General features: G+C 41.8%; 1 long non-coding RNA gene across 2 annotated transcripts in view; it reads right to left on the bottom strand.

Annotated features, from left to right (window-relative positions):
* The window catches only part of LOC128881439 (uncharacterized), a 152808-nt gene that overhangs the window by 10577 nt on the left and 114539 nt on the right, over positions 1 to 27692 (bottom strand). For both annotated transcript variants that reach the window (XR_008458070.1, XR_008458071.1), the window contains one exon: positions 12891 to 13005. This is a non-coding gene — a long non-coding RNA (uncharacterized LOC128881439). The remainder of the gene's footprint in view (positions 1 to 12890; positions 13006 to 27692) is intronic.

Raw genomic sequence — 27692 nt, 5'->3', positions numbered from 1 at the left:
CAATATGGCGCTACTTCACCTTGCCATCGCGTAAATATATGCATGACACACCGATGTCTGGCTAGAGGTACGTGACGATCCTTGCAACAGGAAATATTATACCTTCCTTTATAAACTACTGGACAAAATTAACGGAACACTTTTTTAAATAGTTCATTTATTAAAAACGTTCATAATTATGAGAGTTTTCAACCGATTTCGGTGAAACTTCGTGAGGAAAAGTGTTCCGGTAATTTTGTCCGGTAGTTTATATCCAAGAGTGACCTACAAATTACCAAATCTCATTCCTAGCGAGAGGTTCTCTCCTCTGATCCTAGTTCGACTACTACCCCTTGCATTCTACTCGAGCTACCAAAGAAAAATATTCTAAACTCGATACAATTGAAAATGAACAGAACAGGATCGTGTTTAGGGTAATTTTCGCCAGGAAAGCTCATCAACGCAGCGCTAATATTCTCACAAAGAACATACCAGAGCCCATCGACAACGTTTAACGCCGAAATTCCAATTAGCATCGAGTCAATGGATTTCCCTGTCCGAATGAACGCATGCAAACGACCCCATAACTCGAATATGCGATAAAAATAGTCGCTCGACAGTCGGAACTGCTGCACCCGGGCCTGGTACGTATGGGAGGCAGTAGAATGACCACGGATGGGGGATGGCGGAGGCTTCGCGACGTTGGCAGAGACGCAAGAGGGTAATTTGCGGGTGTAGCTAATTACAAGCCTCGTTACGGGAACGTCGGAGTAATTTCGTACGGAGTCCGCGTCGTGCAACCAGTAGTCGCTTTTTTTCCCTTTATTTTGCCGCCGTCCGAACCCTCCCCGCTCGCGCTGCTGATCGATCAGCCGGCTCGCGGAACGACAACGTCGAGAGATCGTTACATCGGAGGCGCTTTGTTCGTTGTTTTGCTCGTTATCGACAACATGGTTTGACAGATTGGAAATTCACGTAATTATATCGTGGTCTGCCCCGTCGGATTTAATCGTTACCGTACAGCGTCACTAGTTCAACGGGTACGCGAAAATAAAAGAGGATGGGACCGTTAACGCGAAGCAATTATTCGCGTAGCGAATGGATCGACGATGAAGTCCGCGGTGATTTGCACTTTCAGATAGAAGGAGGCGCGCGTTTTCTTGTTAAACGTCTGATAATGCGATTTAAAAAAAAAAAAGAAGAAGAAAAAAGGAAGAGAGAAAAGATTAATGTACCTTCGCGGGGAACGTTTCACAATTGAATTTATCGATCTACGCCGGAGCTTCGTCCTCCGAGACGTCGCTTGTAGGATATACCCTGACAGCCGAGCGAAATGGCACGCATGTGGTATGTTTTCGAGAATACTCAAGCAAACGATATACAGCCAGTGACGAAAATGTATATCGTGAGATGGAATCGAATTTCAAAAATGTCGTTTACATTCGTATGCTGTCGGGGTGTAGACTAAATATTGCGGTTGAATGATACGTTTCTTTTTATATAGTTTCGTAATATTCCCGGAGTTCCTGTTCACCCCTTTAAGAACGGCAACGAGGTGAGAACTGAATTCCGAATAGTCGACGTGGGGTCTTTCGTGATTTTTCAAAATTTTCTTTGTACGTACCTGCGAATACAGTACATGCGATGTTCGATATTCTTTCCTATTTCTTATAGGAAATATACCAGAAAACTTTATTTTTGCAAGCCTGAAACGAACACATTTCACTTAAAAAAAATTAAACACTTATCGTCAAGTAATTTTCCTTAATAAAAGTATAGGACGTCAGCTTTAATTTACGGTCAGATTCCTTAAAATAACATTTTCCTATCAAAAGTTATGAATTTTTAATATATAAATTGCTTTTTTAACGACCTTGCTACGAACGAACGTATTTATTTATGGAAAACAAGTTTCGTTCCCAGAAAAACCTTTTGAATCTTCTCTAATAGGCACCCGAAACTAATACCATGAATTTTTACAGGATTATTGCAAGACTCGAAAAAGATCCATGTCGCAAAAATCCACTCCGTTCATCACTTCCAAAGCTTCGCAATATTTTCCCAAAGACAATAATCCATCGTGAAAACCACTTCGACTTCCTTCTCCGCGAATTTCTTTGTTTTGTTTCGATGGACCGCTCCATCCGCTCTGTTTTCCGGCGGAAGTTTCGATCCAAAGATTTATTCGTGGCAGTCTAGCCGAGACTATCCGAAACCAGTGCACTCATCTAGCGAAGCAACGCCGATATTCGTCGGTGATTTATGGGGAGATCGTTAGGAAAGCGTATTTCCGAACATCAGCAGGCGGGGAGTAGCGTGACGGCGACGGAACGATGCGAAAATTGCGACCAATCGACGCCAGTAACGTCTTGTCCTAATTGCCTGTCGCGCGCCAACAAAATCGTGCGTAGATGGTTCTGTTCGCGCTAACTTCTCAAAATGCTTTTGTCAAAGACTTTTGTCGATTAGATTTAATGCGGTCCGTCGATCAAGGATAGAACAAGGATAGAGGATTTTCTTTCTTTCTCTCCCTTCTCTCCTATCCTTGTTCGATCGATTGTGGCGGACTGCATTAATCGACAAAAGCATTTTGAGAAGTTAGCGAGAATAGAACCTACAGGACGAGGCGTATTACGTGTTGCGCGAAGGAACACCTCGTGGAAACGAAAATGGAAGATGGAATAATTTTTAATTAAAGCTAATTGATGTCTGGCGGTATTCCCTATCGCGCGAGGTTCAGAAATACTTTGCCACGCGAGGATTAAACCGGTTGATGTATCTAGAGGGAACCTACAATTCGCTGCGTAATATTTCATTGGAGTCGGAATCGTGCAACGTTGGGGTGAGTACTTCTCGTAATATATTAGATCGTTCCATAAGTAATGTAGTTTTTCGATGCTATTCTTTGGCGAAAGAAATAAAAATTTATGTTTACTTTACCGTAGGTTACTACAATCTCTTTCCATTTTTTAGTTATCATATCGATTCACCCTTCTCGAAATGTTCGGTGTTTTGATTTAAACGATACTGATTTTACGTGTGCAATATTGTTGAATATTTTCTATAATAGTTAAAAAAAATATTGCAGCAATCAAAATAAATAGTAATCGCTTAGCGAAAAGTCCAAAATGGATTCCGCAAAAGATTCCATTTGTATCTTTTGTTGTATTTTTATCCTAGAAAAGAAGATGTCTTTTTACAGTGCCGTAAAGACGACATTACTCATGGGATGACCCGATATAAGAGACTCCAGAATTTTATACTTTCCATCTAAAAATTAAGCAGAAACTCAAGTACTATCAAGGGTTGGCATTGTCTTCAAACGAGCACGCATCTCGTTAGACCGTTTTATCACCGCGAACTACTCGAATCACCGATGTCAGGCTCATCGTTGATTCATAAGAGGACCTCCCCGAGCCTCGCGACACCGTGATCGATACAGAAACTATAATCTGCTGTTAGAACTTCCCGGGCAGACTTTGCAACTTCGTACCAAGTTCAGTCGGTTCAGCCAGCACAGCGGGGAAGCAATTATTCTTGCTTTACGATCGCGAAACACTTCGTCAGCCCGTCGCTGGCCAGACACTTTCCAACGAATTAGGACGAAGGCGATAAAATCTTTGACGAGTCGCGATTCCGCCCCTAGATGGACGAGCGTGGGCTCTGTTATCACTGACGCAGCTCGCGATTAAAACAGCTTCATTTCGGGACGATATAAAGCGGCCGCTTGGGTCCCGTCTTTACGACCGACCGAATCCCTCCATTTTGTCCACGCGTGGAACCCGTAAATTGCGGCTTTCTTTTTCATTCTGCTGGCTCCGGATTCCCGTATAAATTATAATTCGGAGAGATTAGCGCCTCGCGTATCGAAAATGGAAGACCGAGTCACAGCAACGCGTGGGTACAGCCATGTAGTTACTTTCTGAAATTTTCCCACAAAAACGGGATATTCTACTTGAAAAGTCCAACTTTATTTTTCACCCGAGCATCTCCTCCTGGGAAAAATGTATATAGTCAACCGTCTTGGTCCGAAGCAAGCAATTTCTCTACGCAACAATTTCTCGCATAATTTACAGGCTATTCGGTGTGATCACGTTAGACGCCTGGCCCTGTATTTTCCTGGCCACTCAGCCCCGGCCGCTGTTATCGTTTCGTCCTTATTCCCTCAGAGAAAATTGAATCCTTTTGTACGAACCCTTCCTCCGTCCACGGATAATATTCGCTGTAATTTTCCACCTGCTGGACATCGATATCCCGGTCCGATAATAATCCTCCCCTCCTACCGCTCTGCATCCCCGTGTTGGATACATGCTACACTTTGCACGCCTCTTTCGGGGGTGTGCAATCTTTTATCGAACGGTCGGTTTTTATCACGCCAGTGGTTACGATAACGAGCACTGTGTATCGGGAATTCGAGGGTCGCAGGACTATTTTTTAAAAAAATCCAAGGGAAACAGAGGATACCGTGGCAGTGTGTTCTGAACATTGGAATTATTGTAGAGGTTATTTGCGTATAGGAGACTATGTTGGCTCCAACTTCGTTTAGTTTTGAGGAATATTAGAAAGAATGAAAAGTAACGTCGTTTCTTTTACATTAAACTGAAACAAATTTTTAATAGATCTCCATTTTTGTGTGTAAATTCTAGTGCGCAAATTTCCAATGCCAGATCGATAAAAACCAATGAGCTGACGAGTGACAAACAAATATTTAAAATTGGAAAAACGACATTACTTTCCAGTCCACCTAATGTTATCGGTAAGTGGTAATTTCTGTATGGAAACTGTGTGTAGTGGTAATTTTTATCTGTTTACGTTACACGTTTTCAATGTAGGTGACCGAAGAGGACAGAAAAAGACACGATAGAAATCGTTCCAATAAAAGTGGAGCTTGCCGAGTCTACTGCAAATATGAATTGGTTTTAAACGAGGGCTACTTCACTAGGGAAATTCTGAAAAACTGGATGTCGCCGTATATCTTCCCCATTCTCGCCCTAAAATTAACACGCGACCCATGCGCATTAAATTGCATATAAAAATATCTTCCTCCATAATGGTTTAATTTTAGAAGACACTGCTCAACTTCGACGTCAAGTTTCGAAAACTTCACTTCCGTGAAATGTAAACGTAGAAAAATGTAATATTTTTGTCCATAAGATCGAAATATTTACAAACGAACGAAGTGTAGGTTGGGTGTTAATTCTCTGCTACCACTCAAAAATGTTCCTGAAAATTCGCGAACGACTATTTCTGAGGTTTGTTAACCACTTTGAAGAACGAAATTGTGCCCCGACAATCGCACTCGTGCTACGAGAGCAGCTGCATTTGCATTGCTGTTATATAAATTGTTGTACGGCGTCGTAAAAGGCACTCCTCGAGCTTGGGATATTACGAAAATTTACGGAAGCATCCTTGAAAAGGAGTTTTGAAGGGGAGTGGAGAAAACGAACAAAGCAACGACCACATTCAGAACAAGACGCCATGCCGGAAACGGACATTTTTCTCGGCAAAAACACTCGGAAGACGGGATGTACTCGATGAAATACGAACGATAAAACTACGAAAGAAAAGGTTTATTACAATTTATTCGCGCGAAGAATAATTACGCAAGGAAAGAAATTCGAGATTCGAATACCAATAAAATACATGATAGGATTGTCAACTTATAGACAACAGAAAAATGTATCTTCGTGGCAGCTGAATGTTATTGAATTTTTAATCAAAGTTCCGACGTCTTTTAAATTGTTCTTAAAATCAAAAATATGTTAAACCGAGCTCATTGTATAGCCGCATCCTTTCTTTAATGAAGCGACTGTTTGCTAGTTAAAAAAGTTGGAGCACGTTCGAAACGTGGAATTTCGAGTGCAGCGGTCGCGCGCATCGACCAGAGAGGAAAAAATGTTTCGCCAGTGACGACCATAAATTTTTATTAGAGGTAAAAGCGCAGGTGCGACGCGCATTTGTCAAGTGACGACGCAGTGTCGAACGAGGCCGCGGGAACAAAGAGATTCATAGGGCTTGAAATAATAAAAATCTTTTTTTGATAGCGCCGACGACGAATGATTTGTGGACCGTCGAGTGGACTTACGATTACTCGCGGTTAGACCTCGACCGAGAAAAACATTAAAAGTAAGAAAAAAATGTACGAACACCAGCTTGCTCGATTACTAAATTATACAAAAATAATACAACATCGAAATAAGAGGAAATCGAAAATCGATTCTTCGTTGAATAAGTAATTGTGTCTATCGTGAATATTTTCGTATTTGTAAGGAATTTATATACGTTTTATATTTCTCGACAGAGTTGACTCTGTCTTATCCCTCTCTGATTTCGTTCGATTTACAAAAATAAAATGATGTTCTATTCTTTAAGGAAGATTCGATTGATTTGGAACGGTCGGCTGGAAGAGCGATTGAAAATGGGAGAGAGGCGAATTTCGTAGAATGGAACGGAAAATTTCGGTTCGCGTGGCTCGAAAGATGGCAAGAAGTTGAGAGCGCGCGGCGGGAAACGCGCTCGTCAAGCCCAGTAAGAAACAAAGGGTGGAAAACAATGCGATTCTTGATACACGGAAAGACGCCGCCGTCGCTTTACTTTTGTGCGATGGTTGAAATTCAGAAGTGCCGCTGGAACCATAAGCACTCGGAACGAACCAAGGATCTGCGGTGCGCTTAGATGAAAATCTTAAAACGCAGTTCGAGATCTGAACAAACAGATCCCACGTTCGATAGTCTGTTATTCCACGCGTCGTTCCTTTCCCTTTGATCAACTTGTGCTGAAAATTTCAGTTTGAACGTTCGCGGGGATAGGAAATGTAATTGTTTTGTCATCGAAGTAATAGTTTCTTCGAGGGTAACGGAAGTAAAACGTAAATGTAAATTTTCATTTTCATTTTGTCTGAAATTAAAATATTTCTAAGACGTTTATGTATTATTTAATTGATTCGTTATGCAGCCGAACGATAATTGAAAAGGGAATTTTGAAATCCATTAAATAGTCCTTAAACTTTCATCGAGTGCGAGTAGATTCGTTTTAATTTTATGTTCGAGCATACTTTTCATTCGCAGATATTCCCCGACGATTCGTGAATTTCCATAGTTGATAAAATCGCCTAAATTAGCGTTTCGACATTTTCCTTCGTTTTCGTGCGAGTGACAGGCAACAACTGCGGTTGCAGACGGTAAATCCTTCACATACGGAAAAACAACAATCACTTTGGAATAAAACAGCGAATGCGAAGGAGGGCGGGACTGATCGAGGCGAGATTTACGTTCGGAGATTGACGTATTTCCTTGAATTTAACGTAAAAGCCACGAGCGAATTTTAAGGAGAAAATTCGAACGCAGCGCTGCCTTTGGTTTGTTTAAACTCTGCGACATTCGAAAAAATTGTCGCGAAAGATAAACAACGAGGAGAATTGGTAAATTGTTTTAAATGAGTTTCATCCTTCGATGAGTCGATGGAAAAAGTAACCATAATTCGCCACAAAATTGCCTGAGAAAATTTCATTAAAAATCTCTCGCAGCAAGAGGGGATAAGAATGGAGAGGAAAATTAGAAAATTGTTCTAAACGAGTTTGACCTTACTGAGGAATATTACAAGAGGTAGAGAATCGATGAATCGATGGAAAAAGTAATCACAATTCGCCACAAAATTGCCTCCAAGTTTCCATTAAAAATCTCTCGGAGGAAGAACAGTTAAGAATGAAATCCCTGCGCTTGGTTTACCGCCGAGCAAAGCTCCGAGAGTAAATACGAATTCTCTAATCCCTTTGACTGCTTCCCGAGAATATTCCAATCTTCAAAGAGATAATCTCCCCTCGAATCCGAGGAAAACACCGATTAACACGGGCAGCGGTCGTGAAAGACGAGACCGGAGATAAAGGAATGTTCGATACAAGACGAAGGAAGAATCGGTCCATTCGATGCAAAAGAAGCGGAATCTCCGCGCTGGACAAAGGAACTGCGGTGGAACCAAAGTCTCGGAAGTCGAGGCATCTGGCACCCACGAATTTTCGTGAAAGCCTCGGATAGCTCCAAGACGGTGGATCGCGCGAATGAAAGGCTATTTAAATCGTCTATTCCCGTGTTCGTACCGCTTACATCCGGAGTTCGCCTAATGCGTGCATTTCCTCTTTCTTCCGCCTGGCTGGGGAACGCTCATCAACGAGCCAAGTCTTCCTCGAGCTCTTAGCGACAAGTGTTACCATCAGCGGAGAACTTCTGTCTCTCGCGTTCGTTGCGAATTAGGTTTTAGAATGACTAACGGCCCGTCGTTTACTCCAGAGATTTAGGATTCTGCTTGTTAGTCTCCGCGACGCTATCCATCGCGTCGTGGCGCTTCGACTTCTGCTTTTCAGCGTTCGGAATTCTTCGGATCGAAACAGATTTTCAATCAATTAGTCTGATTGGACTAATAAGAATATTTTTGTTTCTTATTACAAACAAACAAATATTAATCTACAGTTGAATGTGTTCGTTCGGTTGGAACTAGGTTTCAAGACCACTCGACCGTAGTAGATACCCCGACATCGGTTGATCGAAGCGAAGTTTCGAATCACTGCTGCATGGCCCATCGCTGAAGTAGCTATCGGTTCAACTTACAAGGATTGAATGCGTTTTATTATCATTGGCACAACTTTCGAGATCCTTGGAAGATATGTGGCTCGTTTATTTTGGAAAAGGCGCCGAGCGGATTGCATTTTGGATGGGTGTAAAACTTCGAAATGGTAACTTCCGGCGTGGTGGATGCCAAGTAATTTCGCGAAGTCCTGAAGAAGCACGGCATCATTGCGCGAATTTTCTCGATATATTTAAAGATATATTTATTTTTTTATTTAGCATAGATTTATATATATAAATATATATATAAATCACGTTTTCTGTCATTAAGGTCTGCGAAGAGTCAGGAGTAAGTAGTGTCGTTTCGATTTGATTGTATTATAGTAGTTCCCCATGTTTGTTCGCAGCGAGTCGAGTTTTGGTACGACGAGAGACGATGTGTAGTTTAGAACTAGCGATGTAGATCCTCGTTCCAGTTTCAACGTGACACTACGTTACATTGAAATTGTTGCCCCACTTGAACTAACTGACGACCCTCCACTTGCTACGAAAAATAAGAAGTTTTATAGCTATTTCATCGTAATTCGGCTTGGTACGCTCGAGAGGGACTCGGCAGAAGGAAACTTGACCTTAGAGCTAAAGCACGTAAAGGATACCGAAATGCCTAAGACATAAAAGAGCTTGGATCGCCCGAGAAATTTGTCTGAAGTGAGACACATTGCGTGCGGTACATCCTGTTATTTATCGTCCTTGCTTCCAAGAAGGAGATGACGAATATTAAGATAAATATTGTGTACGATGCGAGCCCCATTTATCGAAGTTCATTCCTGAAGATATCTTTTATTATTTCCTTGTATTTGTATTACATAACTCGTCTCTCTATGAGTAATTGTCAGGTAACGATGATTCTCATTTTCGTCGTTGCAAATGTAATTGAATTTCAGGAAAAAGGAGCTCTAATTGTAAGTTCTCAAGTTTTCTTTCCGAAACTAAATGTCGTATGAATAGACCGTAAATATAAAAAAGTTTTCTCTTATCTCTCTGTATAACGTGAAATTTTTTCAAAGGGTTAATAAATTCTTCCTTAAATATTTTCTTCGTTTCATGTTTGTCCCTTTATATTTTAACCGATCTAGTTTCCCCTGCTAAATCTTCACGGAAGAGAAGCTTCCGTTTCGGGCCAGATTCGTATAATTCGTTACTCGCTCGATTGAACATTCCTTCCGTACACGTGTACGCATGCACATCCGCGTGATTGCTTATTCTCAGGCTCGCGTGCGCAACGCTAAGCTCTTTCAAAGTCGAGAGCTAAAGCGAGGCTTCTCGGCGAACTAAGACGCGACGATTGTTCCGCGGCGCGATCCCTCCCGTTTGTTATTCCCTGTTCTTTATAGTAAACTGCCTGGAAAACTTTGGGACTCCGTGGTGCATTTTGCTCTGTCAACTTCTTCGTCTTCTCGCGTGATCCTTCGCGAGTTTCAGGAAATTCCGTCTCTTCTAATTCCGTCCGCAACTCCGTACTTCGTCGTTTCGCTGATAATTTTATGGTTGCTTGAATCCTGGCGCACGACAATTCAAGGGGAGACATTTTTCTCTCGTTTCCTGGTAACTTGATTTCTTCTGAATCGTTGACTGTGATGCTATGGGGTTATTAAATACAGAGTGCTTCCAACGTAGGAAGTATATTCTTAACATTTATTTACTTCTGGAAATTAGATAGGGTTCCTGTGTATCTTTGTAGAAGCACGGTCCCAGCTGGTCCTCGAATATATCAAGAAATATATTTTGTTCGATAACCGACTCGAGAAATTTAGTAACGATATTTATTTATTTCGTTAGTTATTCGTTCATTTGTGATACTTTCATCCCAGTTAGTTACGTTTATTTGATTTTAAATTTAAAGAAAGAAGTATCTATTAAAATATCCTGACGAATAACTTATTAATAATCCTGTCTTAAATTTTCCCTGAAACATTTTCTTCGTTTTCAGTGAATCGTCGAATGGAAAGGGTCGATCATGGTTGAATACAAAAGGCGCGAGCGAAGTAAATTATATCGTCCATCGTGTCAGACGGTTTCCTCGCACGAAAGCTCGGGTTCGGAAATTTTTTCGGTGCGCGAGCGTTTTTAAATATTTTTATTAAGCTCCATTCGGTGTTCGTTGGCCGGGCGCCAGCACCCTGGGGTGCAGTTTTATTTATTTTCTTCCCGTTGTAAAAATGTTCGTCGCATGACGCGGTATTTCTTCTTCTTTGCCCCGATATTGGATGCTTCCGCGAAATATGGGAATCCACTTAAGTAAATTTCTGCATATTTTATGCAAAGTGTTATCGACGTGAACTGCAATTCAGATTTCACGTCTCGGCTGGATTTTAGTGACGCGCGCTTGCTACACCTACGCCTCCGTTCCCTCTCGCCGCCGCCCCTCCCCCGCCCCGTCGTTGGTATAAATTCACGGTTGCTCGAACCACCGGAAGTTTCGTTTCGCGTCTGTTCCCTTTTTTCCTTTCTGCATCCGCGAACGGTTTCTCCCTATTGGCGACGAAGTTCCGGTCTCTGGGAATTAAAATGGACGAAATTTCGAAGAATCTCGCGCTGAAGCAAAATTTCGATTCGACGGTGATTCTTCGAAAGGAAGATTAAAAGATTGATTTATTTGATTTCTATTATAAAAGGTGATCGGAATTCTTCAAATTCTTACTTCTTCGAGTTACGACTAAGAACCCCTTTTATTTTTTAATACAAGCACCCTTCTCAGTCGTTCCATGGTCAATAATCGAGCATATCCAACGAAAGAAACAACGATCTCCGACATCCTCCTCGTCCAAAGAGAGTTAGGCAACCAAGAAGATGACACCTGGCCGATTAATTCGCAGCGTTAACGGCGCTAACATTCAAAGGGTCGAAGGGCGAAATTTCTGTCTCGCAATAACGTCGCGCACGTTGATCTTGTTAACCCCGTTTCGCTGACGGGTCTGCCTAAGATTGTAGCCCCCGTTACTGACCGTCGTCGGTGTCTATATTGACAAACGCAAGGGAAACAAGGGCAGAGGCGAGCCAGGGGAGGGTTGAAAGAGCGAAGCGGGGCAGCGCGTTACGGTGGACTGACCGTAAAAAAAAAGCGTACATTTTTACGAGCACTCGCTCTAAACGACAAAATGCAATTCTACGGGCGAGCACCCTGTGAGATGTTGTTAAGATGGCGCTACGTCTCGACTGCCGACCCTCTTCGCGTCGTTCAGCCACGTATGAAACGTCCCCGCTTGGAATTGCATTGTTCCTTACCCGCTGCACTTTTCCCTTGCTGTAATTTATCGTAACGAGCTACGGGGATTCATGCACTGCTTCGACGTTCCGACTACCAAAAAGCAAAGGGGGATGTCGAAGACTGAGAGAATTCGAGTCCTGGGAGACTCCACTTCTTCGCTATTATTTTGGAGGATTTTTCGATTACGTACTGTGTGTATTTCATTAAAAACGTAGGATCATTAAATAAAAATACTTGGGATGCTTGCCTGCATTTTTCAAGTTCTAATCAATTGTAAAAGAACACCAGCCTCTGCTTTTATTTTTAAGATAACAATGTAGAATGCTTTCCACCACCGAATCTGCCATCAAATAATGCACCCTTTTCAATGTAAATTCCCTTATCAATTAAATCCTCAAAGGAGCTGAAATTTTAACTCGAAATTATTAGTGTCCTAGTTCGTTAATTTTGTGGTACCATCAAAGCTGAACGTAAAATTAACAGCGTCGATCGCGATCCTCGGCAGAGTCAAGACACATCTGTGGAATGTCACCGACGCGCGTGTCTCTATAAATCAATATTAAGAAACGTTGGTTCGAGTGCAGAGGTTTTAACTAGCCTCGTAAAGTCTGGTTAACGACTGAGAGGGTTCTAACGCGGTACACGTAAAAACGACACCTGTCTACTTATCGTGACCTGCTCCTGAAATATGTTTATCATCGTCCATTCTACCACGAAATGTAAAATGAAAATTTTAAGGTTCTTTACTACCTGGCAAAAATGTACCGAAGCGACTGTAAGCATACTTTGACCGATAAGAAAGTGTTTAAATATCGTGGTATTCCCATTTCACAAGAAACCTCGGTTATAGTGTCTATAGGACTGTGAAAAGAATTGCTCATTCGATAAACCGAACGTTCCAGCTAATCTACTTACAGACGTAAATGTGTGGGGAAAACATGAACTCGAATTTCCGAGTGTGTAACGAAGACAGTGTTCTGAGGGAGACAACGAGATAAGGCGTATAAAAGTCGTTCAAAAATGTGATTTCAGCAGTGCACGGTAACACCTTCTCGCTGGAAGAACATTGGATTTAAACTTACCTGTTTTCCCGCGCTCCCTGGAGTACTGTTCGGTTTTCCGCGGAACCAGCAGCTTGGCGTCGTAGCAAACGTGACGTTGTTCGCTATTAAAACGTCCTTCCAGGAACGGAAAGCCCTGAAAGTAGAACAATAATTTAATTGGTACATAGTGATTACTTCGGACAGCGTGAAACAGTCGAGAGTTTTATAAAGTGGGCGAGTCGAGAGTCACAGTGGTTTGATATAAAAATATTGATACGCGGAGTCTCCGAGCGCAAGTAGAAACAGTGAGCAATGGTCAGACGCGCTTCCACTTTATACAGACTGAAAATAACTGCAGTTTCCCGAAGCACCGTATTTCCGTTATTTTTAAAAAGGGTTTCGACACAATTTCCAGAACTCGAGGCTGGAAGTGTACACTTGAATATATTAATAAAATCAAAGACAGACCGTTTGACCGAAGATATATTCCAAACAAATTCATATCAAAGTTCCTGTGTGTTTTAGCCTTCCTACGTAACCTCTCAAGGACTCAAGGGTCGCCTGAATAAAATATCGCAATTTTCTCTGAGCGTCCAAGGACTGCGCGGATCCGGAGACGGGAACGAGGAGCGTCGAGACGCGTCTGCCAACGGCGGAATTAATTTTCGACCGTGTGTCTCGGTATATCGCAGCATGGAAACACGTCCTTACGTAATTCAAAATCTGCTTAATTCGTCAGCGCCCGTGAGCCCTGTTTCTCTGTTTCCAACAGGAACCAGCGACGATTTCCGTTCCACATACGCAGCTGTGCGCCAAGGAGAATCAGGACGGATCCCTTCAGACGGCTTCTCTCTCGTCGGAGGTCATCTCGCGAGGTTACTCGTCCCGCGAGATGGAAAAACTTAGATTACCGCATTTATCTGCACTCTGGTTCTGTAACCTTATTCCACCTTTCTCCAACCCTTCCTCCTCCACCTCGCGGACGTTTCGTCCTCGACTCCCCATTCGACGACGTATCTCCGACAATTTTGCGAGACTCTTCCGGTTCATCTCTCCTTTTCCGCCTTCTCCCTGTTTTACTACGTCAAATATTGTCCGTTACCCCTCTCTGTCGAAAGGGTTGCGAGCTTTCGTTCTCCGATTTCGCCACGTTTCCGATTCTTCCCATTCGTTCCTAGGTGATGTGCATGTTCGCAGTTACGTACAGGGCGTCCAAACGGTCCGGGTTGGGAACCATTTACATTTTGACTCGAATTTTTACGATAGAGACGAGTTACTTTGCAGAGCAAGTAGAAACGGTAGAGAATGGTCAGACGTGTACTTGGTTCACTTTCCTGCGAAAACGAAGTCTTTTATTACAAAATTTCATGGATATTTTCTAACTGTTTTTACACGAAGAATCACAACAAGTTTCTACGATCTGTTCGATATTCAGAAAAATGTTCGAAATTGCGAACAATCCTCAAACACATCCCCGTGCGGTAAATTAAACTGCATAGTTTCTTCTTCAAAGGACTCTTTGACACGCCGATTCCTTCTTTATTTTAATTTAAAAATTCTCTTTAAATTCCCTGTATCGATGCGATCCTTTTCCCAAAGATCTCACCCTCCCTCGCCATCCTTATCTCCTCCTCTTTCCTTTATCCCACGACGAGGCCACGACGAATAAAAGAAAGTTTCGCGGAAGCCTTCCTCGATTCGACTCTCTTCTTTCGCTGGAGCCTTCCAAACCCTTTCAATCTCTCCGCGACCTACGCCCCGCACGCCGCAGATTTACGACGTGGAAGTACGTACTTCGGGAACCGTTGTCCCAAAAAAGTTTTCCTCTTCGCGCGTTGAGCCGGTTTAAGGGGCGCGCCGTGAAAAAAGGAAGAACTCGGGCACTTGGGCGGGAATCCCGTTCTTTAAATTATTCCCGTTCCCCGATACACTCCGCCACGGTGAATTCCGAGACTCGTCCGTGTCGTCGTTCCCGCGATACTTTCTTTTATTTCCCTCGATCACGGCGTTCGCCATCCACAGGGAGGGAAACTGAGATCAGGGAGGTTCGACCCAGGCACGTCGTTCGACGCTTTGACACGTCGTGACTTGGCTTACAGATCGGGGAATCGTGTAATTTAATTAGGGAAGGATTTGGTTCGTTGTTAAGTGAACGATTTGTTAGAATTTTAAAGAACTGAATGCTTTAATTATGGCTGAGACCTGCTAGCGACTTAATACCGCAAGGAAATAGAATTTTGAATAGACTTTAGCGATTTAATATTTCCGAACACGAAGAGTTGAGAATAAAATTTAAACAAGTAATCGTGAGGTATTTTTCTATATTTTAATATCTATCGATTGGAACAATTGAAACTCAATATCTCCGACGTAATTAAACATTTTTTATACATACAGTATCATTCATTGTTCGATTAAACATTAATAACAATTATGGTTCAGAATAAGTATCCATTCGAGACATTCGACGATAGTTAAATTAATTATTAACAAGACTTATTATTTAAACAATGATGGGGAATATGATTTTGCTGTGATATTAATGTTCCACGAATTATTTTCTCGATGGATTCACTCTTCTTCGATAGCGAGCCGCGACTAGTTAAATAAATTGTTAAATAGATCGCGAGTACATGTAAGGAAATGAAATAAATTCATATTTGTCTACAGCCTCCTCGCGTCAGCTCGTGTTACGGTTACTTTTCACCAAACGTTTCTTTCATAACGCAGCTGAATTTCACATACACCCGAGTGGACGTGACCATTGTCCGAGAATCGCGGTCATTTTTCCCCTCACGGTCGATGAAATTCGAAAAATGGCCCCGCGAACCTTTTACTTACCGAGAACGGTCGTATGAAATTATTCCGACGGGCTCAGGAGCCACGTGTACGTGGGGTCGTTCATTCTTATGCGAATTGCACTTTTAAGAGTCTTCAGGTGCCGCGCCGTGGAACGGCCAGTTAAGCTTGGTCATTCCGCCAGAATCGGTCCCCCTCATAATCGAATAAGTCGTCCCTCTCGACCCACTTCCCTGACTTCGAACTAGACTGAGCCACGTTTAGATAATAACGAGCCACTTTTTTTTGAAATTTGTTCGCCAAGAGACGGAATTAAGGATCCCGAGTCTAGGCATCGAGTTAAAGCGCTTTAGGCAACAGAAATGAGCGACTCGGTGAATTGATTTAAACTCGAAATATGCCGCGAGGGTCAAGCATTTCCTGTGGAAAACACGAGCGGGACAAGAAGAGTCGGAAAAGTTGGCAACTTGGAAAAGTGGTCTCAAGAAAATTGCCGAGTCCTCGTCTTTTAATTTCAAACTCGTCGCGTCGGTTCTCAGCGTTGACGATGTAACGAAAGGCGAGAATGCCGAGTTCCCTCGAGAAGAAAACGAATTCGAATCTTCAGAAACTCCGGGAAATCCGCTGGACTATGACCGAGTTCATTTTTCAACGCTGCTCGAGTTGTCAAGTTTTCCTGTCAACGTCTGGTACGTATCTGTTATCGTTTCTACGAGTCCCAAATTTATTCGATGCTGGTGTAATAGTGGAAATTATAAAAATTTCCTTCGTCGCGAGTAATAGCGAGCTTATAGTGAAATTTGATTTCCTTTGATTTTAGTATTCTACGATCGATTTTACAAGTTTCAAAAAATGCAGCACTGTCGGACTCAAATACGATAGAATCGTCTGAAAGATGGATAGCGAACGATGTATCACAAACTATACAATTATTCTATTTATCGTTCGATATGTTACCCTGAAGCTAGCCTGAGTCTTCGAGCAAAAAATATTGTATAATAGAAAGTAAATTGGCTTAGAAAAAAAGTCCTACCATTCTTCGTAACGACGGTGCAACGCGCCTCACGTTTGACGCAAGGACGAAACGATATCCAGCACGAAGTTCTGTCCATTCGTCGCACTTCCTGGATTTATCCATCATTGTCTGTCACCTTTTTCGTCACTTAAACAATTCTCCGAGGGGTTCGCGGGGAACATTTCGTTATTATTTACAAACCCTAGAGTTTGTAGCGATAAACCAGAGTTTTCGAGTAACTAATTTAACGTAATCGGAGTTAAAAACGTAGTGTTTGCCAAATGGAAGCAATATACGACTCGATCTGATGTACACGCTGCACGTTTCCGATTCAGGGGGGTGGATAGCAGCCACGCGTGTTAGATATAGCCGCGCATAACAAACCGGAAAGACTGGTATATATTACGTAACTGAAAATGGATGCAAACTACGTTTGTCGGCATCGAGGTTCCGCGAATGCCTTCCGAAGCACTCGACAGGGAGGAAACGAAGCTCGTTTATTTAGCCATTCGCGGGAAAATCTCCAACGTCGATGTGTACCACCCATCCTACCGTTCACAGCCGCGGGATTCTCACTTCGTGCTCATGCGAATTGCACTTTTAAGAGCCATCGGGGATCGTATCGCGGACGGCAGCTAGTTAAGAGTTTGATTGCGGCGAAACAAGCCGCTTTCGTAATCGGATGAACGCGGCCGTCTCCAGTTTTCGACTCCTTTAAACTCGCAGACAGCTCTGCGGATAATTCGCGGAGACCGAATGATGATTGCATGAAATCGCAGCCACGTTCACCGAGACAGTCCATGGCAAAACGGTTTGCTCCGCCATCAACGAATTGTAATTGAAACGATGTCATTATTACATTATTACGTTATTACAACGTATGAATGTCTTTCGAATCCTCTCTCGTATGATCAATTTTAATATTTGATCTAATTGCCCTCATTCTCCTGCGTCAGTTATCGACCAAATAATTTCAGTCATTTCGTATTTTCGTTTAATAATTTCCGCTTTCGAGCGGTCAACAAGTGGTTGTGTATGACGAAAATCAGATGAAATGCTAGAATTCTTAACAAATATCGATGTTTCGAATTCCCACTGAATCATATAATAAATTCTGATATTTGGTTTCACTTGCCGACCGAATAATTCAAAATATTTCATATTTTTCGTTAGTTTCCATTCTACCGGATCAACAAGTGTTTATGTATCATAAAAATCATACGAAAATATTGGCATCGCTAACGATACGTAAAAAGAATTAAAAAACTACAATTAATACCCGCAACGTCGTCGTCAGTGGTCGTTTTAAAAATCGACAGCACAAAGGAAACGATTCAACATTTCGCGGAAATTTCCGCGACAATTCTATCGGTGGCTCCCGTTGCGGAAATTTTCCATTCTGTGGCGTTACAATTTTCCGAGCTGAAAAATTAAAGCTGTTTTAGTTAACGCGCCACGTAAAAGTAAATCTGTCGCTGGTATTTATTTCTCTCGCTTTTAATAAAATTATTACCTTTCGCCCAGCTGCCCAATGGCTCTTTTAGTATGCTTAAAGTTCGAGTTCTAGCGACAAACACCCCATGGAGTCTACGCGTTTCTCGCGGCTGGATTTTTAGTTTTCAGTAAGAAAATATCTCGACGTTTAAGAGGTGTTTTTCAGGTGTACTTGATTCCCATCGTGCTTCGAGGAGTTGTTTTCGTCGCCCTTGTGCCGGCTGTAGGACCCTTTCGAGAGCTTTTTAAGACGGAGTAATCGCGGAATTTTTCAGAACGGGGCATCGAGAGGACTTATGATAATAATTCCGTTTTCAAGTCGGGACCAGACTCGCGCGTGCTTTATTGAATTTTTCTGAAATTTTAGAAAGTTATATTTAACACTAAGACCACCAAGATTCGATATTTTATGTTCCATGTTGCATTACGTAAGTGTGCAAGATCTAGTTTGCTCTATTACCGTTACAACATCGACTAGATATAAGAAATAAAGTTGTCTATTTATACAGACACTGCCATACGAAACAACTGAGCGCGAGTCTTTGTGTGCGATATCTTTAAAATTAGAAAAAAAGAGAAAGTAAACTAATTCTTTAATGAAATTAAGTTTCTATTGTGGTTATATGCCTCTAAACTTTGGTAAATCCGTTCCTAATAGTTGAGTGATGCGAAAAGTTAAAAATATCTGGTCGGTAGTTCTGGCGTCGACACTTAAAATTGGAATATTCTGTAACTCAGAAACTCTGATACGTACGGTTCGTGTTCGTGATATATTCGTTACACGTATCAGTGTTTTGTTTTTTGAAGTATCGTTGCACTTTTATAAATCACCGTGCCCGGTACTAACGAAAAATAAATGAAAAACTGTCCGCTCAACATAGGTTTCCAAAAATCCACTTTGATGGAGATACGCGCAATCTGTTTTATACATGAAAACCAATTGTATAGAAAATGCTCTACAACGTATACCGTATAGATGTGACGCACAGGTTGACCTACAATATATATTCATTTTATCAATACCATTGTTATTCCGGGCTGCGAAGATCTCGATTCTACAGTGGAATGGATGGGCAGACGTGTCGAACATCTTTTAGAGATATTCCGAATACACGTATCGCTCGAAATAGCCATTTAACTCTTTCGCGGATCTAAATTAACAGCTGTATATTTATTGTTATACGATTAAACCGTTCGTTCGATTTAATAGAATACTATTCCGGGTCGTAACGATTTATTAACCCCGTTCTGTTTTACCGATTCACCCGACACTTTCTGTTTATTTTCGAATATGTAGAACCAAAAACGTTTAATTGTTTGTCGAGATTATTTACTTCAGTTAGTACTTTATTTTTGAACCGAGATTCTTCGAGCTTCTTTTCAAGTCGACCCACGCGTTACACTATTCAAGCAAATAGGATGGTGTAGAAAAACGTTAGGTACGTTCGAGGATCATTTGTCGTGGAGCCGTAAGAAAAATCATGAATTTCCGGCGAAACCAGCTTCCGACGCTGTCAGCAACCCCTCGAGTGTTATCGATAACAGTAATTCTCGTAAACATGCCATCGTAGCTGCTTCTGGGAAAAGGAAACGAGAACGGGATCTCGGATCCGCTCGTGTTTAAGCCTCGATTTATTTCTTTCGCGCACTCGCCCATGTTTTCCAGTTATCGCTTTGAAATTCTACCTGTCTTCTAACGTGTCGACGAAAACAAAAATAATCATTTAACTGCGCCAATTCTCCGAATCGAGTAAAATTGCCGGTTCGAATGGCGCAAAGTCATGGACGAATAATTTCCAAAATCCGTGTCGTTATTACTCGGTTTTCTTTTTCAAACCAAATGGAAGGGCGATCTGGTAATTGGAGCTTTGGATTTGTAATACCGAAATTAGGTGGCTCGGGGGCGGATCGAGAAATTTCGTTTTCAACTGGTATTAAAATCGTTAGTGCTGAGATGATTACCAAGCTACAGATTGTGAGAAATGTTATAATTGCCAATTAACGCGTATTAATCTCTGCGAACGCGCGTTTTGTTTATTACGCTAAGGATTATACCTGGATGATAGAACCCGTGATACGTCACGGAGTGAAGCACCTTTAGTCGTTACTTACAACGGAGGAAACATACAAGTCTCGAGAATTGCAAAAATTAAAAGTTTTACGATATTGTTGGTATTACTGATCACTCGCTAGATTTAGTTTAAAAAGTTGGTACAGAGGGGGAGTCCCAAAAGTTAGTTCCGATCCGACATGTAAATATATAATTAACGTTTCTTATGTATTACTTTACTTATCAATATTAATAAATATATATATATAGCAAGGATGGTTTATTTCTTCCTGATACTCTCCATCAGATATGTACACATGTGCACAATTCCTGATTATAACAAAATATTCCCAAGTATCCACGATCGTTATAAACAATATCGTTATTCCTCGCCCAAAAATCTGTATCGTAAAAGAAGAACTTTCGTCGCGATTTTAAAGGAATTTAGCCGCAGGCAAAGAATGCCTCCGAAAAAAGATTTCCGTGGACGGTTCGCGACGAAAAACTCCGTCCCGGTGTTTCGAGTATCGGTTCCCAACGAGGAGGTACCCCAGAAATCGTCGAAATTCAGTTTACACAGCGTCGAGGGAGCGTTGCTCGTTCTTGCGAGGATAGACGTGAGGCTACTACGAATATCGACTGACGAACCTTGCATTGATTTCTTCCCTGACGTTATCCCGCGAGCGTGGGTAACGGGATACGGGATTACGTGGTTTCAGGGATGTTACAGGATTAGGGCAGGTTGTATCTCGAAACCTGCGATCCTCTAACGCGATCCCTGGCTATACGTCGAACGATATCAGCCAGCCTGCTAATTAATTCGAGCGAATCCATTGGACACTTTCATACATGGACAGTGCACCTGTTAGATGCCTCACGTGGATGATTGTGTGATTAGGGAGGATTAGGGATGTCGTCTTCTTAGAAACTCTGTTACGATTTGGAATTCCCAGTTTGATTTCGATGGAGAGTCATCGAGCAGGTTGGCATCAGGAGGATCTTTGAGGTGTCCTTAGAGTCCTTTTCAGTGTTTGGGCAAATTTCTTTGATGAAGAAAATATAAACTTTATTTTTACTCGTATTTATCTCTGTATTGGTACAGTACGAAACATGTTTTGTACAAATAGCGAACGACCAAGCGTGAAAATTCGTTTTCCATCTACGTAGTGTCTCATCTGCGTTCTACACTCAATTGGCAACCGCTAGGCAACGTTTTCGGGCTGTTGCAAAATTCATGTGGTCGAAATTGCTTTCAACTTGTTGTTACGTTAGCTTTAATTTCGCTACGTCGATCTATAACCAACCGTGACAATATAGGCGGACGAATTCGTAAAAGGAATATTCACGGATCTTTCATTCTATATTATTAGTAGTTTCACGATTCGCTTCCGCGGGTAAAAAAATACGACTGCGGAGAACGAGATAGTAGAGATATCAAAAAAGCTCGCGAACAGACAAATAAATAATGATAAATGCCCAGTCTCGAGCATGAAATATTTATTACGTTTCACGTTCCTACTTTTTACTTTGAAAACTGCAAATACTCGAGTTCTCCTCTTTTTCAAGTGAACTAGCTTTGGTGTTCTTTAATAAAGCCTACTGTCTACGATGTCTAAAGTTAATTTGAATTGAATATCCGTTTCCATTTCCACGAGAGACGTTCTGATCGGAATTAAAGTGCTTCATTCGATTATTCATAATAGCAATTTCCTCCCTCGCTAATTGCGTTGTATCCACCATCGATAGAACGATGGTTGAAGTTGATTTTAGTTTAATGACCGTTCCTGTTTCTATAATCGACATTCCGTTGAAAATTCACTTCTACTCCAACTTCGTTCTAATGCCACGAAAAATTCGATAATTAACCGCTTCTCGCAACGCGTCGATCCATTTTCAAACATTATTCCCGAAGCTGTACAACGTTCGGCCAGTTCTTACGTACACAGGCGAATTCTATTTACGTTAAATCGTTTATGCAAACCTGTTGCCATTCTAATTAGGAAACAAACGAGCGGAACGTTGCAGCCAATCCGATGACTGGAATCGACGGCGGTTAACGTTTCTAGCAAACATCATTCCCCCAGACGATTAATCGTGATCGCTAGAACCTCCAAATATCCGTTACCGATTCCGTGATACGTTCGACCAATGAGTCGCGACGCTTACTATCGATCCTCGAGCACGTTCATAATTATTTTCACGCGCCTCGCTTGGTTTCCGTGTGTTTCGAACAAACATCGGTTTTCGCGGAAAGACTCGACCCTTCGGCGGGCACGATCAGCCCATATATGCATTTCGACGGAAGCCGAGGTTGCGCGCCGTGTTGTTTTAACGAGCTTTCGATCAATTAATCAGGACGGTTAAGAAATCGTATCCTTTGCACCGGTTCAGGATGCACGAGTCTGTCGAATAATTTTCTATTCAAATTCGATTCGTCCTACGACGCGTCAACTGTTGCATCGTCCCCTTACCACCGCGTTACCTGAAAAAACGAACGCGAACGGACCGCGATTGAAAAGGATCGAGGATCGTCTCGCACGGTGCCAGTAGGTCAGAAATTCAATTCGTTTACATATTACCGGGTTGCGTAATCCGAGGGTATTAAGATTCGGAATTAAACGTGTTCAGCGCCCCCTTTATTGTCTCTGAACGAGCACATGCTATGCGGAGGCGTTCGAGCGGATTACAGGCGAATGTTCCTAAATTACACGGCTGCATTAATTGCGATACAGCGCGAACCCAGCTCCCGGGATAGGTTTGACCTAGCGCCTGGTCGCCGTAAAATCTCGCGTTTCCCAGAATTTCATAAGTTACTCCCCGTCCTCTCCTCTCTCCTCCCCCACCCCCCACCCACCCCCTGCATTGTAATTTCAAAACTCCCGCGCGCCACTGTCGTCTTAATTAACTGGATCTCTGGAAAGAGGGGCGGAATAACTGAGAGCCGGCAAAGTTTTACGACGCTCCGCTCGAGATTGACGATTCTGGTCACCGGTTAATTATTTCACGCCGGATGTCCCACAGGAGCGCGGTAAACAGTGCATAATGGAGGCTGGAGAGATTGCGTCCCGAATTCGAGCATCGGTATTTTTGGAAAAAAAAATGTTTTCGCACCGTTGACAGAGACCGTGTGTCATACGAAGTAACGATTGATAGTATTGCCGCGATAAAAACGCGGTTTACGAGGTGTACAGACCGGGAATGGCAATTTTTATAGCTTTTATAGTACTTCTTGGGACCTGTGCGCCTTTTTTTTTTTTATTCGTCTCAAACGTTCCAACTTCGCTTCTTTGACGTTCGAGCAAAGTGACCGCGAAAATTTATCGTTTACTTTAATCAAACAGTTTTATTCGTTCTATCCGAAAGAATGATAAAACGTGAATTAATCTTGAAATCGAAAATTGTCTATCTATTTTTAATTCCTCGCTTAATCGAATACCGTGTGTAAATATGAATCTACGACTACAAAAAAGTAATCGCTATTTACGAAATAATGTATTCGCAACTTTCCACGAGGGCGATGGAAAACGAAGAGCAACGGGTACGTTCGCGCATCCCGTACACGTGCAAATTTGAAAACGTGCGAAATTGATCGACAAGCGAGACTGCAGCTCGTTCGCATAACAATTATTTTTGCCGCGAACTGAGCCGTAATAATTGGCGTATTTCGCGTACAAACAAACGTGGATTGTTTCGAGCCGTGCTTTTAACCCGACTTGACGCGCATTCTGAAACGAACTCGCACTTGAGTGTACTTCTTCTCTAATAATGAACGCGGCAGTCCGATAAAAATAAATACCGCCTCCGGAATTGAACACGTTTCCAATTGAAATTTTCATTTTTCATTAAGCCTCTGGACGGCTGAAATAATGTCCTGGATCGGTGCGCGTCGCAGAGGAATTGATTCCATCAACGAGGACCCATTTGGTTGCTCGTTGGAAAAGTTATTTCGTAGTTTTGCTTATGAAAGAAAAACAATTTATCGTGATACATAAATAATTCAATAATTGGTAGTACTTTTTTACAAATAAACCATGAAACTTCGACTGGTAATATATATAACTATTAGCACTGCAAATCCTTATGCAAAATAAAATCTTTGTAAATGTACTTCTTCTTATGAATGCATGAAAATCCACAGTTCGATAATGATAATACCATTTAGAACGAAAGTTGGCTAGTCGAAGATACAATCAATCATTGTGGTGGCAATAATACGAAATTACTTTCCAAGCAACCCAACATTATTATTCCCTTTTGGATTAATATTTTGTCATCGAAGCAAGCAAAATGATAAATTTAAATTTGTATTCAATTAGAGATATTTAATGAACGCGAGTGAAGGGTGGTCTCTCGTTCCTTATTAATTTCCATACAAATGGAGTAGCGAACTGGCAACGATACAGCACCAAATATAATTGTAACGTTAATTAACATGTACGCTATCATAATTACGTTACTGATAAATTTAACCGTTGCAAGCAGCTAACACCGTGCCCGATAAGCTGGAGAACTCTATTATGTGGAATTTTCAAATCACTGAAATCGCTTTGTACCGTAAATGAGCACGCAACTCTTGCTTGTAAACTTCCAGTTAATAATTAGAAACGTGTTCGCCGATTGAAATTAAAAGTGAATGTATAACTGTACACAGATTGAACGTGTAAAAATTCACAACTCGATAAATATAAATTCCGAGGATTCGACTGTTATTTTATGTAAATTTTCGGATAACGTTAAAAATGCGTTATATTTGTAACTTTCCTCTATTTTAACGCGAGATGTTTGTTGAGATCGAATAACTTACGAGAAACGAATCCTTAACAATTGCTTTCTGTTTGCCAGTGAATTCTGCACGGCCGTCTTCTTTTATTTTCTGAGGCGGCGAAACGAGATCGCGGTTGGGAAAGAATTTAAATGAAACCGAGCTCTTCCATTAACGTTGATGAGTCGAAAATATTTTATGAATTGCTGCGGTTTCCACGAGATACGGATAATTGCGTAAAAGCGGACCCTCATTATTGGCGATAACGTGCTTTCGTATCGGAACGTTCTCCTCGTTTTCTTCGACCGTTTCTGCTTTTTACGCCATTTATTTGTCTCGGGTAGTCGCCAAGACAGTTCTTTGGCTGCGTTTGGGGAAGCGATCCATCACTTTTAACCGCGATTATCGTCGATGATTGATTCGTCATGATCCTGATTAATGGTCGCCATTTGTTCGTTAATCAATAAGCTCGGACGTGCTTTCTGACGATCGAGATTGACGATTTTGTCAGTGTATCGAAATATTGATACTGATATTTCTGAAACTAACGAACCCACGATCTCGACATATTTTCACTGTTCACTTTTCATTATTAAAAGCGACAATGACGTCGGTGCTGCACCGTTCGTTTAACAAATTACATCCGGTCACGAGCGACGAAGTCATTTCTTAAATTGGATTTTCCAAACGTAGCGAAGACAACGTTAATTCTGCGAACATTCGTTATTAATCAAAAGACAAACTTCCCATTGAAGCTGCGAGTCCATTTTATATTCTAGTTAAATTATCGTCGCGAGTGGTCTACAGTAATCCTGCAGTCTTCAGACCGAACCATTCGCTCTTTTTCCGAGCGGTTTATTTAACAACGTCCACGCTCCCTTCAATTGATCGTTATTATAAATTACAGGAATAAAAATAACAACGCAAATAAATCGAAGTCTTTCCACGAGGTTGTTCAACTTATTCGCATTGTTGCTTCGTATAATCTGATTTTAATTTCCCCGAACGTCGAAGCTTATTGTGGCGTCGTTAATTAAACCCCTAGCGATGAAGACTGACTCCATCCTTCGAGTCCATCTTTGTTCGTTTCGACAGCAAGCTTCCTTTATCGAACACAATAATTCCATGAAACGACGGGAGTGGAAATTAATCAGGACGCTTAATTGCGAAGATATTTTTAACGCGACGAGGCAAGGAGAGTTTCGTCGTTTTGCCAGGGAGGAATCGGTGTACCGGTTGCAACTTAGCGACCCGCAGCGTGCAAAAAGAACTGAAAATCCGTCGCTAATTAGTCGCGATGCAATTACGGGCCAGATTAACGACGACCGCGATAGTTTTTCGCGACGCTCGCCCTAGGTTAACGAGCATTTTCAGCGTGCTGTCGTCGTCCTTTCGTCGACGTTACATCCGCGTTGGCTCGTCCTCCGACGTCGCTCGAATCGTTTGAAAGATGGCAGAGACGCGTATCCGCTTCCCTGTTGATAAACGATCGGTACGTTTGAAGCGCGTTTGTAAAAGTTACTCGCGGGAGCTGCGCTTTCGCTTCATTTTCGTATTCCTGTCGCCCACGACGCTGTTCATCAAACTTTGCCACCGCGTGGACACCCTCGATCCTGTCGAATTTTATCGCGCACCCGCCAGACCACGGAAACGGACGAAATTTGATCAAACTTGAGGTCTGGCGATGTTTCGTTCGTTTTAGCTGTCATTTAAATTCCAATTTTTGTTTCAAGGAATGAATTCCTTTGTTCGAAGTATAAGACACGTATTTAGAGTAAATTAAGTAGCAGTTTGAGTATGAATACATTTGAACGGTGTTGGCACCCTCGATGAAATATAACGAAGAACAAATATCAATTTAGAAAATCAAAAAGGAAAGAACTCGAATAATACTACGGTCGAAAGCTTCGAAATAAATACAAAATAAAAATTCAATAGCTCAACTATTACCGATTTAGCAATCTGTAGAATTTTTACTACGATTCTCCCAACCTTCCAATATTTAAATTGGACAAAAAGCTAGTGTCGGTCACCGATGACTGACGTGGCACTCAACGTGTGAAGAAATTTTTGGTTGATTTAGCAGGTAAATTAAAACTATTGCTACGAGAAATATTTTGATACTGAATATTCCCCCAATGTAAATTTAACTCCCTATCCAAAATAACAGAGAAAACATTTGATTCTAACCGCTCCTCCATTGGGCAAGATATCGACTCGATATTCGCGCACTTTATTGTCCAAAATTGAAACGGTGTGTGGTGACACGGAAGATTCATCTTGATCTCTTTTAACTCTTTTAACCGCGACGGTCAGCGACGAAGAAGTAATTGAAGGAACTCGTTTCGCATCTGTTTACTAACAATCTTCAAAGAAATGTAACCGAGGAGTATTTCACTTTTCATCAGAAAGCTTCAAAGCGAGGTAACACAGGGAGTTTTATTCCGCCCCCTATCGTCGTTTGAATACCTTTTCCCCAGACGTCAGAGGGATATATTTTAATTTTATACTCGGTTCTCAAAGATACGCGTCAAAAAAAAATGCCCGGAGTGATGGCGGGGCAAGAAGCGAGTTCTCGTTACAAACGGAACAAATTTAACTTTTTCCAAGAGCACTTAGTCGACGAGGGAGAAAAAAAGAGAAGAATTTCAAAAAAATTTCGTTCGCGATTTACTGCACGGGAAGTATTACTCCGGAATATACCGTGGAATGTATATATTC

This window comes from Hylaeus volcanicus, chromosome 8, assembly GCF_026283585.1.
Source record: "Hylaeus volcanicus isolate JK05 chromosome 8, UHH_iyHylVolc1.0_haploid, whole genome shotgun sequence".
NCBI lineage: Eukaryota > Metazoa > Arthropoda > Insecta > Hymenoptera > Colletidae > Hylaeus > Hylaeus volcanicus.
This window is presented reverse-complemented; position numbering and strand designations above follow the sequence as displayed.